At 36.2% G+C, this 16,625-nt stretch overlaps 1 protein-coding gene across 1 annotated transcript in view; it reads left to right on the forward strand.

Annotated features, from left to right (window-relative positions):
• The window catches only part of LOC129264935 (transcriptional adapter 2-beta-like), a 60,757-nt gene that overhangs the window by 22,887 nt on the left and 21,245 nt on the right, over nt 1-16,625 (forward strand). The window lies entirely within an intron of this gene.

Here is a 16,625-nt window from a genome sequence, read left to right on the forward strand (position 1 = left end):
AGCAATTAAAATCATCAATGTTATTTAAGTCTTGACCTCTTGAACTTCTTTTCTGCAATAGAACAAAATATATTTTTATGTGTTAAATTTTCTTGATATAGATTTACAACAAAGTGTGGAAGGATATGGAAGAGTGATCTTGACATAGCGATGCAATGAATCGTGTAAATTTTTTAAATGGTATCGGCTCCAGATCTTTATAGATGGTTAAACAAATATTCATTGAACCCAGTTATTGAGGTGTTAAACAGATATTAAAATATTCGCCATGGTTTTTTGTTAGCTTTTTCTTTTTAGAACTTGCCCAGTCTGACTAGTCTAAGGTCTAATGAGCCAGTGATTCCATGTAAATATATAAACTGTCAGTTAGGGCAGCATATTTCTGTTGTTATCAGCTCAGACTTGTATTTGAAGACCTTTCTTACAAAAGGCACTACCTCTTTTTAGTACTTTGGAGAAAAATACATCTTGTTTACCTATATTTGTACCTAGGCAGCTATGGAAACATGATATTACAAATTATGTTTTGTTATAGATGCAATGCAAATTGAGGATAAAACTTGTGTTTGAAGATCAACCAGATAGGTATAGAAGCCTGTTATTAATAACAAGATTTTCATCAAAAGTGGATTTAATACCCTTTGTACCAAGCATTTTATATAGTGGGAGGTACATGTAGTTTCTTATATCATTTCATAACTCAGTATCAATGGTGGTTCTTCTAATAGTGAACAATAATTTATACCTTAATAGTAGCACAGAGCCTGTACACATTTTAACTTGTTTTCATATCAGTGGACCATTTTTGTGTGTGATATGGTCAAAGTAGACCTTAAATATCCTCAGAGGTGCAAATCTACATACAGTATTTGACAGTGTAATTACTTTTTGTGGGAATTGAACCTGAACCTTGTTTCAGATATTGATCCATATTTTTTTTAATGCAAATTTTGTCACTTAAAATTATTAATTTCAAAGATTTAAAAGAAATCTTTGCTAACTTCATGAATATGTTTGTAGATAAATGGTTTTTGTCTCACCTGCATAGCAGAGTGAGACTATAGGCGCCGCTTTTCCGACGGCGGCGGCGACGGCGGCGGCGGCGGCGACGGCGACGGCGGCGGCGACGGCGGCGGCGGCGTCAACACCAAATCTTAACCTGAGGTTAAGTTTTTGAAATGACAGCATAACTTAGAAAGTATATGGACCTAGTTCATGAAACTTGGCCATAAGGTTAATCAAGTATTACTGAACATCCTGCCTGAGTTTCATGTCACATGACCAAGGTCAAAGGTCATTTAGGGTCAATGAACTTAGACCATGTTGGGGGAATCAACATCAAAATCTTAACCTAAGGTTAAGTTTTTGAAATGTCATCATAACTTAGAAAATATATGGACCTAGTTCATGAAACTTATACATAAGGTTAATCAAGTATCACTTAACATCCTGCATGAGTTTCACGTCACATGACCAAGGTCAAAGGTCATTTAGGGTCAATGAACTTTGGCCGAATTGGGGGTATCTGTTGAATTACCATCATAACTTTGAAAGTTTATGGATCTGATTCATGAAACTTGGACATAATAGTAATCAAGTATTACTGAACATCCTGTGCAAGTTTCAGGTCACATGATCAAGGTCAAAGGTCATTTAGGGTCAATGAACTTTGGCCAAATTGGGGTATTTGTTGAATTACAGCCATAAATTTGAAAGTGTGTTGGTCTAGTTCATAAAACTTGGACATAATAGTAATCAAGTATCACTGAACATCCTGTGCGAGTTTCAGGTCACATGATCAAGGTCAAAGGTCATGTAAGGTCAAAGAACTTTGGCCACGTTGGGGGTATTTGTTGAATTGCCATCATATCTCTATAAGTGTATTGGTCTAGTTCATAAAACGTGGAAATAAGAGTAACCAAGTATCACTGAACATCTTGTGCGAGTTATAGTAGTTTTCAAAATCAGCACTGCTGCTATATTGAATCGCGTGATGCAGGTGAGACGGCCAGAGGCATTCCACTTGTTTAGCTTTATTTAGTGATTTTATTGTTATTTCTTAAAAAAAAAAAAATTTTGTGTTTAAGGTTGGAGGTAGGGTGGGGTTGATAAGTGTAATCTGTAACTTTGACTGTAAAATGAATTACAGTAGCTAAGCTAATACCTTGGTAAGTTTTTTAAATGTAGTTCTACTGGGATAGTATTATTAAGCATGTGTCAACTACTACTGTCCTATTTAATATTTTAGTACCTGGTGGGTGTTTCATAAAGCTGTGCGCAAGTTAAGAGCGACTTTAAGAACGACTGGTGATCCTTTCTTGTGGTAAATGGTATATTCATTGGCGACGGTTTAGCGCGTAAGAAAGGATCACCAGTCGTTCTTAAATTCGCTCTTAACTTACGAACAGCTTTATGAAACGGCCCCCGGGGCCCATTTCATTATAAAGGATCTTCACCAGTTCCATAGAAAAATTCATTTTTAATTGGTTACTGAGCCCTGTTACTATGTAGTTGCCGTAATGGAGAAGTTATCACAGTTGTTACTCTTCATTAAACTGGCCCCAGGTCTGCTTCAAATATCTGTGGTTATGAGTTATGACCCTCTTTATTGCTCTCCATAATATACAACTGTATGTGTAGATATTAACTTAATCCTTTGTTCATACATGTATATATATTTTCTTTTATTGAATTACAAGATTTCTCTTTTTTTCAATTCTATTGGTTGGTAATTGTACTATGAACACATGTACTCTGTGGGCGGTAGATCTACTCTGCTGTTATTGACAAGTCACAAAACTGAGTGGACAATATATTGTGGGAGAATAATCATCAGTTCAACATTCCTACTCAATGAAAATACCTTACACTTATTGTTGAAAGTGAACTGTTTGATCGCTGTCAATAAATTGTTATTACAGTGAAATTGGTTGATTCAGTCATCAGCTAACTAGCCCAGACAGCTCTCCCTTCTTAAAACACCTGTTCAAATATTAGCAGTAAATAAGAATCAAATAGAGTTGGGTGGGGGGAGGGGGACTAGACCAAGGAATGATTGATTATAAATTTGGGTGTTTTCAAACAACTTTTTTTTACTTAGAATCACAATTATGAATCAAATTAGAATACCAACATAAAAGCATGGTTTCTGCACGAGGTGTTTAAGGTATTTTACATGAGAGATGATTTCCACCTAATTTTATCATAATAGGGTCTGTAGATCACTTGTCAAGAGGCTTAAATCATCCTTGTTATCTGGCAAGTTGAAGCAGCCCAATATTTTTGTTAAATATCAAACTTGACTGCAAACTCCCACAATTCCACATCTATGAATCGGTGTATTGATGGCACTGCAATATGCAGAATCAATAAATTATTTACTTGTAGATAGCTAACTATTAAAACTAAATTTTTTTGGAAAGTACTAAAGGGGTTTTACAAGTGGTTGCACATGTACATCTTTGACTGTTGCGTTTGTGCACATAAAGCAAATGGTCGCAAACAGTCACACGGCCAATTGTGAAATCCCCTTTAAACTTTGAGTGTCTAAATTTCCATTGGTCCATCTGGCACTGTGCAGTTCAACCTGTTTCCTCATATAGTCAGATTTGCACCCTTTGACATTCTTTGCTAAGATATTTCTACCTGGCAAATATGAAAATATTTATACAGATTAGGTTTAATCCATTCCTGGCATATGTTTTTCCAGTGGATTGGCAAAAAAAAAAAAAAAAGATGGGAGAAAATGCGAACAAAATATTGCAGCCAGGGTATGAAGAACAGAATGAGGGAGAGAAGTGGAGAAAAGGAAAGAAATGGAGAGAGGTCACTGTGGACTCCACCAAATAATGAATGTATTATAATGATGTACATGTACATCACTAGAAAACACTTGTTGCCATTATTTGAAATTCATAATTAATTTTTTCTTCCATTAATAGCCCCCATTGATGAAAAGAAAATCATGCAAATTGCTAAATGCTACAGACACTTGTCTGAAAGCCCCTACATGTACGTCCATTATGATGGAAATGTTTGGGTTCTAAAGTTAAATCTATCCTCCGGGTGGTTCACTTTTGTGAGGTACATGTAGTATTGCAGTGTTCTTTTTTTTTGTTCTGCTAAAATCAGAAGCATTTTTCATGATATCTTTTAAATTTTACCTGCCAGATATAGTAACTTCACTTAAGGCTGACTACTAAAATTTCATCAGTTTTAGTACAATTTTTAAAGTATATGTATGCAACCTGAATATGTTGAATTCTACTTGTGTGGCAAAAGAATGTTATGGAATTGATTGAATGAAGTAAAAATGATGGAATTGTAGCGTATAGTACCCAGGATAAGATTGAACAATTTCCTTGCCAAAACCAAGCCTTAACCTAGGAGCTATTTGGGTTATATTTTCCACATTGGCCTTGATATTTTCATAGACTGAAGTGTACATGTATGATTTCTGCCAAACCAGCTTGTTAGCAAGATATTGACTTTAAAAGAAAAGTATCAGGTGTGTGTTGATTTGCAAGAGCTCTGCAAAAAAAGAGCTTAAAGGGCTTTATAAAGGTAAGTAGTGAATATTTTTCTATGGTTTTTATTGAATAAACAGATTGAAAAAAAAATGAGAAAAGGGGTTGGAATTTGCCAGAGATGAAGAAATTTGTTTTACTTTGGTTGAAAAGAGAGATCTTCTTAGAAGTATTTGATAGAATGCAAGTTCAACCTATATACATGTTGTACATGATATGAGGGAGGGTAATGTTGAAAGAAATGGTGGCATAGTGAGGATTCTTGTGTTTTTTTTTCTCAAAAAATTGGCGAGAGGAGGGTAGAGTGAAGAGACGGCCAAGAGGAGGTGTTTGTTGCTAGAGATGGAGACTTTTTAGAAAGAACTTGATGGAATGCAAGTTCAAGCTACACACATGACGGTGGGATATGTTGATTGAAACAGAGGCAGAGTAGGGATTTTTGTGTTTTTATTAAACAAACGGGTCAAATTGAGAAGTATAGCTAGAGGAGGATAAAGTGAATAGATAGCCCAGAAGGGTGGGAAGTTGTTTTAATGAGGGACAGGAACCAAGCAATCATGACCGGTCTCTGTCAGCACAAGAAAAGAGCCCTCGCTTGTTTAAACGCTCTATTTAAGATCAGACTTCCTCCTCGACTAATCGCAAGCAACACTGGTCCTGCCCTATCATCTTGCATTCTGATCGGAGGGAGGGTAAAGGCTAACGCCAAGTGTCCCAAGTCAGAACCAATTGGAAGGAGTGCATCAGTTTATCTTCTTTATGCATCACTTTTTTATTGAGGTTTATAGCGAAAAGGATTTCTTCTTTGTAATGCTTCAAAAATACAATATAATCCTGTATGTAACTTATTTTTTCTCTCTTTCTGTCTTGTAATTGAAAATCTCATGCTGGCTTGAATTTCCATGTAGATAGATTTGTTGGAAAAAAAAAGCAATCTAGGTTTATATACATGTACATGTATTAGTGAGCTTAATTATAGCTGTCTTTGAAAATATGCTAAGTCATGAATATTTATAACCCACTTTCTTTAATAGACTTTGTGGTTTAATTTGCCATAGTTGTACATGTATTTGAGTTTTATTTGAAATCTTCCTCTAAGTTGTGTCTATAGTTTTGTGTCCTAGGTTTTGATGATTTTTCTTCTGAAGTGCAAGAAGTGTCCACATATCCATCACTTAGCTGAGTCCCCCTTTCCTCTCTGATTGTTTTTATGTCGGATTGGTTTCATTTCTTGACCATTCGTAAAGTGATCACTTTACCTTACAATCCATTTCAAATATTGCATTATGGCCATTTTTATGCAATCATATTCACTCAGGCAGGGTTGACCCTTTTAACCAAAATCTTACAAAATTAACTTCTCATAAGGTTTGAAATGGTCATTTGTTTCTCTCTTGAACAGTTGTTTTTCGATAAATATTTTGTGTTTTGTTATACAGTAGTTCCTTGATAATGCAGTTTCATTGTTAATGTTCATTGACAGCAGATTCCCAATAATGAAGAAAGAAGAGTATCAAACAGAGAATATTGGAGGACATTATTATAGGAAGACAAGGTGGAAATGGGCACCAACCACATCTCATCTTACAATAAACTGCTTTATGAAGCAATATATACAATTTTTAAAAAGGATTCAAATTTTAAAAGAGATCTTTGGATTCTTCATAGAAGAAAAATTGTGGAAAGAAAATAAACGAGTTGTATTGAGGATTTATGTAAATCAAAACGATCTTTTTCGTATGTTTCAATGTATTTTCCTTCTTTTGCCATAATATAATGCCTAATTTTTATTTGTTATGTATCTATACCTTATTTGACTTACGTTTATTTTTAATTTGCTATTGACTGATTGTTTTAAAAGTTTATGCAACAACTATAGGTGGTTTCAAACCACCTCGATCACAAGAATCCCCGTTAAATTACGAGAACTTTTTTAGGCTGAAAAATACCCATTAATTATTTCTGCATTCACACCACCCTGAAACATACCCTTCGGGATAAGTTCCTGAAGTAGTTCCTGAAGTTACGAACATGCGCAGTATGGTCTGATAAGCAAGCAAGGCGCGAGATTCAAATTCACTAGCCCAGCAGCCACCCACGGCGCCGCACCCAACGACACGCTGGGCTAAAAGTTCCCGTAATTTGCTTTCACATCGCCAAAATACCTGCGACCTTGGAAAAATCCCCGCGAAAGTTCTCGTAATTTCGCCAAGTACCTACTATTTAGCGGGTATTTTCTTTCGGGGAAATTACGCGTAGTTTGCTTTCACATTACCAAAATACCTGGTATTTTCTGATCGGGGTAAATTTCCCGATCAGAGAATACCTGGAACTGACGAACTTCGAGGCGGTCTGAAACCACCTAATGAAGACATTAACTTTATTCCTATGAACTCCTCCACAGCAAAGACAAACAGTGTTCGTCATGCATTGTTATCATCAGCACTGAACAAACAAGGCTTAACTGTCAGTTATTATTCTATTTGTTCCTCTGAATAGGTCGGGTGTGAATATGATACGCTCATTTCCTTGACAACAGCAGACAAAATTAGCGCCTCTACAAGCTGAGTGAAAGATGAAATAACAATTTTTCCTTGTGATGTAACATTGTGTTGTTATTGTACCGAAGGGGGACGAAAATTATGAGTCTACGAGAAATCCCAACTTGTCAACGCCACTAATTGCATCCCTGTCACGTCATATTGTCATGGACTGGTTCTGAAGAACCATGCTTAAAGATAAATTCTGGTTGTGGTATTGGTAAGGATCACAAAAGAAATTATGAAAGAATGCCACCAAGAATTACCTCCATTTTTTATTTGTACAGTATATAAAAGATACCATGTACATGTACATGTACATATACCAAATTATTAAGAAAAATGTTAATCAGAAGGCCTAATTGGCAAAACGAGCAAGGCATTCCATTGTACGAAGGGTCTTCTTCAAAGTTTTGTTTTGATATAACATTTCACATTCTCATTGTGTGCCTCTCTGTGTTGGCAGTTTTCAGCTTTTTATCTGTGTTACTCTTTTCCCAGCCACTTATCATTATTTGATATTCTAAAATTACTTTATAATTTATTTTGATGGCATAACAATTCACCTTGGTTCAAAAAGGCTTTCTATTGAATTGCTGTTTGCTCGTTGACTACATGTATTTGAGTTTGTCTTTAACTAGGACTTTTTGTGTTTATGTGCATGACCTGTTAGCATAAACGTGTTCAACAAGGGATTGTCGAAAGCGAAAGTTGAATTTGTAGTAGAAATCTGTATGATTATGAAAGATGATCATATTATTGAAAGGCTAGTCTCAAAGTATTTTAGGCTTCTTTTGTTAAATATTGTCCTCGCATAGCAAATAGTTAATGAAGCATATTGGGTGGCGAGACTATTCAAGCTTTATTTGCTTTGTAAGATGGCCAAAGGGGGCGTTTTGATCCGACTTCAGCCAGGCACTGGGGGGCAGGCAGGCACCCACCCGTTGAAATGGGGATTTCCCTCGGGAGAGAGAAGTTGGGGTGGTTAGGGGGTTGATGGGTGGTGCTGAAAGACGAGGGGTCAAGTCTGCTGTACAATCTGTATGATCATGTTTGAGCTATGCTCCTATCGATAGCACACCTCCTGTTGCAATTGCTCATTTACTCCCTTGTGACTCAATGATGTCATTGTCTCTCTCTCTCTCTCTTAAGGCGGTGGAGTCTTGAAATATTTCTTGTATGCAATTAAAATGAAAACAAAACAAGTTTTGACATACTTATCACTTTTAGAAGCAGCCATTTAGCTGTATCAATAGGATTGCAAAAAGATCTTAGGCCTATATTTTGGGGTGGGCCTACTCAAGTTTAAATTTGGCTCAAATAAGTTTTTACATCATGGAATAACTTAAAGTTAATGATGACATCCATTGGCGTGGTACCTGGGGATTTCCAACCTAACCCTTGTAATAATGAAAACACTAGCCAAAAATAAGACACTTAAATTACCAATAATTTTAGAATGAGATTTGTGGCATGCTATAATTCATTGAAAGCCAAATTCAAAACGAGGTACAAACACTGAGAGAACCTCCCTATTTATTTTCCTTCTATTGAATTGGAAGATATGTATGCCTATTTAAAACTTTGAATCTGAAAGTCTGGGAGTACACCAAGAAATTGGACGAAATGTTTATATTCTTTAGTGGAAAAGAGTTTCATTGTAGAGCTGTCAATATTGTTATTTAAGGCCAATATCCTTTAATCATGGAGTATTATCTATTCACCATTTCAAATCATTGATTAAGTGTTTTCAATTAAACCTTTGTACCCTGTAATTTCTCCTTTAAGTGAGAGCTTGAGCTACATATATGCTTTTCACACTACTTTTTTTCCTTAACCCCGGGAAATTGGTGGGGCTAAGGGGGGGCCTTAGCCTTAGCCCCACTGATTTCCCGGGGTTAAGCTTAGCCCACTTCGTTTTCACACTATGTTTTAGCAAAGTGGGCTAGCACGGTAAATAGTACGGTACTATCTGGCCCTGCAAAAAGCAGGGTTAGCCGGCTTATTGTGGTGCTAGCACCACAATTGCGGTGCTAAGAGATGCAGTGTGAAACGAAACTGGGCTAAGGAAAAGTTGGGCTAAGCAATAGCCAATCACAGAAGTCGAAATTGCACGTTAATCACGCTCTGTATGGTAAAACATCAATATTCATGATCTGTGGGATAGTCCGGGGTTAAGGCGTTAACTCCGGCTAAGCAGATAGTATGGGGTTAAGAAAGACAGTGTGAATAAAAAAAAAAGATAGTATAGGGTTAAGGATAGTCCGGGCCCGATAGTATGGGGTTAAGGAAATGCAATGTGAAAAGCATAATAGTGAATTGCTATAAAACGTTTCAAGCATTGAACAAAAATAGTACGGATCACGTTTGATATTAGATGAATAGGCAGATGAGCTTCTATTTAAAAATATTCTTTATCTATATAAGCAGTCAAGATTGTTAAGTAGTAATATGAGCAAATTTCAAAGAAAAAGATTCTTGAATGGCTTATGATTTTGTGATATACCCGGTATGTCCTAAAATAGAACTCTTCTTTTTTAAGGGGAGGGGTCTTAATTCTTCTTATTCAAAGCTGATGATACCAATGTGTGATGACAACACCCCATTTAATTGCTTGATAGCCTTATAATTGATGCAAATATCTCAATTTACTTGTACATGGTATCTTCTATTGACAGTGGTCCATGAATCATCACTGGGAATGTTGGCAATGTTTTCACCAAGGGTTATTTACCCTTAAACAAGCAACCCTCCCCTGTCTTTCGTTACAGAAGGAGGTGTTGACATCTACCTCTGCATGGGCGCTCTATTGATCGGTTATTAAAGGCTGGAGTTTTGTATTTTGCCCTCCTCCATCAAAGCTCAAATGCAGTTCACATCTGTCTAAATGTTTCACATGAAACTGCGTTTTGATACTTGATTTCCTAATCTCCTCTATCGACCCAATCATATTTATTTCCAGCAGCTAAAGTTGCGAAAATTTTGAAATCAAAGTTCTCAGGGGCTCTTTTCTCATATATCTGAGCATCTAGAATGGCTAGTGCCACAACAGTGTGTTTTATTTAGCAATGCTTTTGTATTGTTGGTCGAGCTACTCAATTTAATGTTGAAAAAAGTGCGCCTTGTCCAAATCCCTCATAGGGTAAAGAATCTGATGAGAAACAAAATTACTTAGGGTATTTGGAAGATTTTCGTAGTCTGCATGTAGTTGAGTCGGGGGGGGGGGGGGGCACTTCTATTGACGGGTGGATACCATGCGCGACCATGGGGTCTCGAAAATCACCCTAAACAAGTATTTTCCATACAGTGTATTCTGAAAATGCACCCCTTAACAAGTATTGGTGTGTGAAACCCTACCCTTAAGAAGTATTGGAAACAAAACGATACCCTTGGCAAGTATTCCCTGAATTGAAGTACAGTGATATTTTAATTGTTATGTCACGGACGTCGGTTTTACCTTATTACCTATATCATTGGGTTTAGTACCTCCTACGCCTCGCGCAAATCTGACTCTAAACAAGTAGTGTTGACTGCTGGGGCAAAAAGTACGTCCTTTATAAAACATTTTAGTCTTTTTCATACCCTTGCAAATATGACCCTAAACACGTAGCTTTACTAGCGAAAAAGATACCCCTTTTTCTTTATTTTAGTGTTTTTAACACCCTTATTACGTTACGTACATAACGTGCCCTATCTGGAAAAAGACATCCTTTTTAATACGTGCTGTTTGGTCGCGCATGGTATCCACTCGTCAATGTAAGTGCCCCCCCCCCTCCCCCCGGAGTTGAGTGGAAAAATTGTGAGAATGGTCATCAAAATCCCATGTTCCCATAGCATGATGAATTCAAATGTCCTTCCCCCCTTGATCCCCACCAAGCCAAAGTACTGTCAATCTGCAGGATAAACATTTGATAATCTTAAAAACTCTATTGATTAGAGAGTGGGAAAAGATTTGAACCTCCAACCTTGTAGAGATTTAAAGCGAAAGAAGATTTGCCACTCGAATTTATCATTAGTCTTCATATGATCTTCCTATTCCAAAATTCTTGGGGAATCATCAGGAACAGGATTGAATCTGAGAAATCATGAGGAGTTTAGAAGGACTGTCATCATCAGCCTGAGTTTTACATCATCTGCCTATTTCTGATCTACATTAGCAATCAATCCTCTCAGACCCAGCTTGTGCATATTTGTACCATGGAGCTTTAGCTTCATGTTTGTACTAGGTGGATCTTGCAAACTAAATGTAGAAGCATGGAGCTATAAAACACAGATAGCTTCATGGTAGAAGTAGCATATCAGCTTTTTGATGTTATCAAAGCTCTGTATGATTTATATGCTTTTTAATTCCTCTGTATGTCACCGAGCAAAAAAAAACTTGTTAATGCGCTGCATGCAATCAGATGGGTACAATATATATTTATTGAGTTTCCTCTCAAGATACAATCCTTAATTCACTTTTTTCCTTAAATAAGTTCAAAATAACATGCTACATGTAGTTCGCAAATTATTCCATCTATTACATGTAATTCATAGGTGACAATACACTTTTGTTTTGGCTTGGAATTATGTATTCGTAATACCATAAATGGGCATGCTCCACAGTACAAGGTCATATTCTATTCCTCAAAGAAGAATACCCCTTTTGAGCTGATGGAGACAGGATCTGTTGGAATCTTGAGGATTGAGATAAGGATTGGTCTGGAGGCCCCAAAGAGTTGCAATTAATTCAAGTCAAATTCATATTGCAATCAATCTCTTAACTACCTAAATTTAGATCAATTGCAATTTGAGATTGATTTGAATTTATTGTAACTCTTTGTGACATTGGGTCTGATGGAAGTGTATCTAGAAAAGAAGAGAGTGAAATAAAAAATGCAGGTTAGACATGGACCTAGTCATGGTTAGACTGATGATGAAGGGAAATACCCTAGAGGACCAGGATTTCTGCTTTGTATTCTCCCAGAAGTCATTATTTATTCTTATGTCTGGCCTTAGCATTAGAGAACTCCTCTCATAAACAACCCACAGATTAACGGAGGTCGATGACCTTTGATTCGATCCTATTCGCTTGCTTGAAATCTATAATAGGTTTCTTGTATCATTTTCAACCACATTCCCCTTGGTAGTGTAATCCTGAACCATGCATACACTATTGAATTCACAAATCAAATGCTACAATTTTGTATGCATTTAGCTTTTGGGGGTGTGGTGATCAATGTATGTTACTAATAGGCAAAAGAAAATATTGTTTTATATCCAGGGGGGCTACATTTCTCAATCTACTGCCTAAATCTATAACATGCACACAGTCATGATAAGCTTAAACATTGCAGTGATCAGGGATTTTCCAGAGCTCTTTTTGGTATTTCAGGGGTAATATCGCCTAAGCCCCAGTGTATATTTTCCTGGTTACTGATGTTGAGCATGTTTCAAGGAAAATGACAATAAATATGTAGTCTTAGGTTATATACAAATATTGGTGAACTCTTATGGTACCTCCTGTAATATGAAAATATGAAGAAGAAGAAATACTTACAATTATGGTAATTTTAATGAAAAACAGTTTGCTAAAATGAAGTTTGTTATTATTGTGATAAATAGCTGATCGCTGACCTGGGCATTTCCATACTGTGGATGGGAAATTTAACAAATCAACAAACAAAATAAATTGATACTGAAATTCTTCTCTGTGAAAAAAAAGAAAACCAAATGAAAACTAAAACCAATGAATTTGATCACAGCTTCATCACTGAACATGCATAGATTACATGTATTTTGGTGCCTGTTTTGAAGAAACTGCTGGAGGTAGTACAGGTAGTATCTATAAATTTGGCTATTTGATCCCATGATCCCAACTTTGATGATTAATGGCATACATTGGTCACAGTCTTTTATCAGCAGGGGCAGAACATGAAGGTGCCCCCCCCCCCTGTTTCAGTTTTCACTAACCTTTGGTTTATTTGTGACCTGAATTATCATTGTTATTTCAAGATGATTTCATTCCTTGTTGAATTCAAGGTTTTATAAGATTGCTGTATTTAGAATACTATCAATTTTCAATTTATGGATGATATCAATCTTTATTTTGCAACTTTCTTTCCAGAAATGCATTTAGATTACTATTAACTTTCAATTTGTGGATGTCAATTTTTATTTTGCAACTTTGTTTTCAGGAATGTAGGATATATCACAGGGTCTTACATGTTATAACAGTTTAAGTCTATTTAATATTATCCAGGTCTGTATTAATGCTAAAACATGTAAATGTATTGCTTACATACATGTATAAATTCAAAGTCATCAAAGTTCTTCAAATTATTTGAAGTAATCAACAAACCACATAACTTTACCACAGGTTGAGTACAAAACAGAAATGTAATTAAAATGTAATAATGATAAAAAAATGTTTTTATTCAAATCATTGCTCAAGCATCTGGCCTTTTAAATAAAATATCTTTTCTGTGTGTGAACACAGGTCTTGAGAATGATGGATTATAAAAGACAATAAGAACCATGAAAGTGTACATTTGGCATCCACACCACTTTAAATGATGGGCTTAACATAAAATTCAAATACGAGGAAAGGAGATATGAATTTGAGCCATGTTTTATGACATAAAGGGCCAAGTCATGATTTCCGTTGAGTTCCGTTATTGCAATGAAATTATTTACGATTTATGCAAGAAAAAATACACATGTACAAAGATGAGGAAATCACAATTTTTTAATGTGATATATTTCAAGGAATCAAAATCTTTATAGAAATGGAGGGGATGTATCCTTAATTTTATTCAATCATTTATGTCTCAATGTACGCTACATGTAGGCCGTACATGTACATGTATGTACATGGTATCTTCTGGGCAGGCAATCTCTGGTAAAACACAATTGTATTGTGGTTTTTAACAGGTTTGTGGTTGTTAGGTTTGATTCACTTTTTTTTTGTTGGTATATTTCATAGTACAAACTCAGTGAAAATTGGGAGCAGTTTTGGTCAATTGTCATTTTACCTTATTATCAATAATAAAGGAAGATATGTATGACTAATGAAAATATTTTTCACAAAATTAAAATGATCAAGATGACTTGAAACACTAAAATTACTGGTACATGAAAGTTATGATATCTGCCAAGTTCCGGCCGTGGAGGTTAACGCGTAATAGTTCGTCCAGAAAGTGTTCCACCAGGTGTGAAGTATAAACCAACAATTATTTTGAGCAGTTTTGGTCAATTGTCATTTTACCTTATCAATAATAAAGGAAGATATGTATGACTAATGAAAATATTTTTCACAAAATTAAAATGATCAAGATGGCTTGAAACACTAAAATTACTGGTACATGAAAGTTATGATATCTGCCAAGTTCCGGCCTTGAAGGTTAACGCGTAATAGTTCGTCCAGAAAGTGTTCCACCAGGTGTGTAGTATAAACCAACAATTATTTTGACATATGAAGGGATGTTATTTTCATGGACAAAATGAAATCATCACTTGCTTAGGTTGTAAAAACTGTCTGGCACATTGCCCACCTGTCTGACTCTCCCTGCGCATGTGATAATGATATGTTATCAAAGTATCATTATCGATCTAAGATTGTGATCAATAGTCTAGGGAAGCCTTTTGAACTATGATATTTGAGATGGCTTAATTTTCTATTCAACCGTGAATTTTGTATCATATGCATCCAAAATGATCATGGATGAATAAAGCACACTTTCAGAGGTCCTATCAATATTAAATTTATGTGATTAGGTTTTAAGGATTGAATGGGAAACCTGAATATTAACTTGGTTTTTAAAGTTCTAGCAATTTAACAATGAAATATGTTCTCACACAATTTACAGTCATTCATGCATTTAATATAGACATCTTAATTAAACTGATAAAGAAAATTAATTAATGTTCGGATTTTTTTTGTAAAGGGTGGGCCTATATTTCTGAGAGGATCTAATTTCATCAGAAACGGTGCCTTCTACCAATGTCTCAGTGTTTTTGTTCGATTTACTAGAGCATTTATTGACAACCTATCCTTTCATTATTGTGCTTTTGATAAATTGATTATTTTCTTATGATCTTGTGTGAAATGAATGTTTGATTACAGGAACAGGAACATCCCCTTTTATTATTACCCCCCCCCCCCCCCATCGGACTCATCCTCTATTGCATCTCTGAACAATTGCTCTTGAATCTTTTTGTTCTTGTAACATTCTCACCCCCCCCCCTCATCATAGTTCACCTATTTCTCTCCTTGCTTGCCTGTGCTGTTTTCTTCTTCACCGATGCACAATCAATCGCATTCCCTGGTGTCACACAGAAGTGCAGGAAGCCTCTGAGATATTCTTTATTCTCATAAAAAATTATTTTGCCCCTCTCTTTCTTCTTCCATCTCTGTATTTTCCCTCTTGGCGAGATGCCTGGGCAAACTCTTGGTAAATGAAGACAGCCCAATGAAGGAAATTTTTATTTACTTCGTCTCCCAAGAGTGTCTGGTTTCATCTTCCATGTATACTCTGCACTAATGATATCATTGGCAAAGAATGTTTAGAGGGTCACTTTCACAAGTTCAGAAGCAGTTAAGCATAGTCACCCCTGCCCAACTGGGAAAATATTGCTATCTTTTAAAAACTATTTCAGGCATCAAAATACCTGCTGATTTTTTTTTGCACCTTCAAACCCCTATAAACTAAATAAGGTCCTTATAGGTATGAATCTGTAACAAGAATTTGTCATGTTGATGCAAGAACGCCCTTACGCAATGCACTCATGTGCCCTGCTAAGGGCATGCGAGACACGAAAGTGTGTTGTTAATACCTCTGTCCCATTTACTCTACGGCGGCCGTACAGCGAGTCGAAAACAGCCGTTTTAACATTTTTTGTACCAGCTATACATAGGTGGTTTGAATAAAAATGAATAAAACGGCTGTGTTCGACTCGCAGTACGGCCGCCGTAGAGCAAATGTGACCGAGGTATAAGGGTGTTCTTGCACCGACATGACAAAGTTCACATTCCTGTAGCAAAGGATGCACATTCTTCTTTCTTTGTATAGAAATTTACTGCATACATGTACATGTATATCTCTGCTGTCTTGGGGGAATTCCTGCAACATTCATTGTAATATTGAAAAAGTTCTCTATATTCTTTCAGGCTATTTTATAAACTTTGCTTTCACAAATCTATCTTTTTCTGTTCGGGGTAGTATATTTTATTATTAAATTTGATGTTGATTTTGCTTTCCTTGGTCAATAGCACTGAAATATTCAGTAATTTTTCTAATTTCACAAATATTTCCATGGGAGTTGCCCTCCTTGGCCTTGTTTGTTGTCATCAAGTGTTTAGCAGCATGGTCCTGGAAACCTCCCAAACCTCTGTCTGTGAAAACTGGCCCTCTTTTCAGCCCAACCACCACTCTCTCGCTCCAGTTGACATAGGGTTAATGATTAACGGTAGCATGGGACATAACATGACCTGATAGGACGTGTCAATATTGACATCCTCTGTTGGGGTTTCACTGGATACTCCCCCCTCCCTCTCTCTTTCTGTATGCCTGATGATATG

The sequence above is a fragment of the Lytechinus pictus genome, chromosome 7, assembly GCF_037042905.1.
Source record: "Lytechinus pictus isolate F3 Inbred chromosome 7, Lp3.0, whole genome shotgun sequence".
In the NCBI taxonomy this organism is placed as follows: Eukaryota; Metazoa; Echinodermata; class Echinoidea; order Temnopleuroida; family Toxopneustidae; genus Lytechinus; species Lytechinus pictus.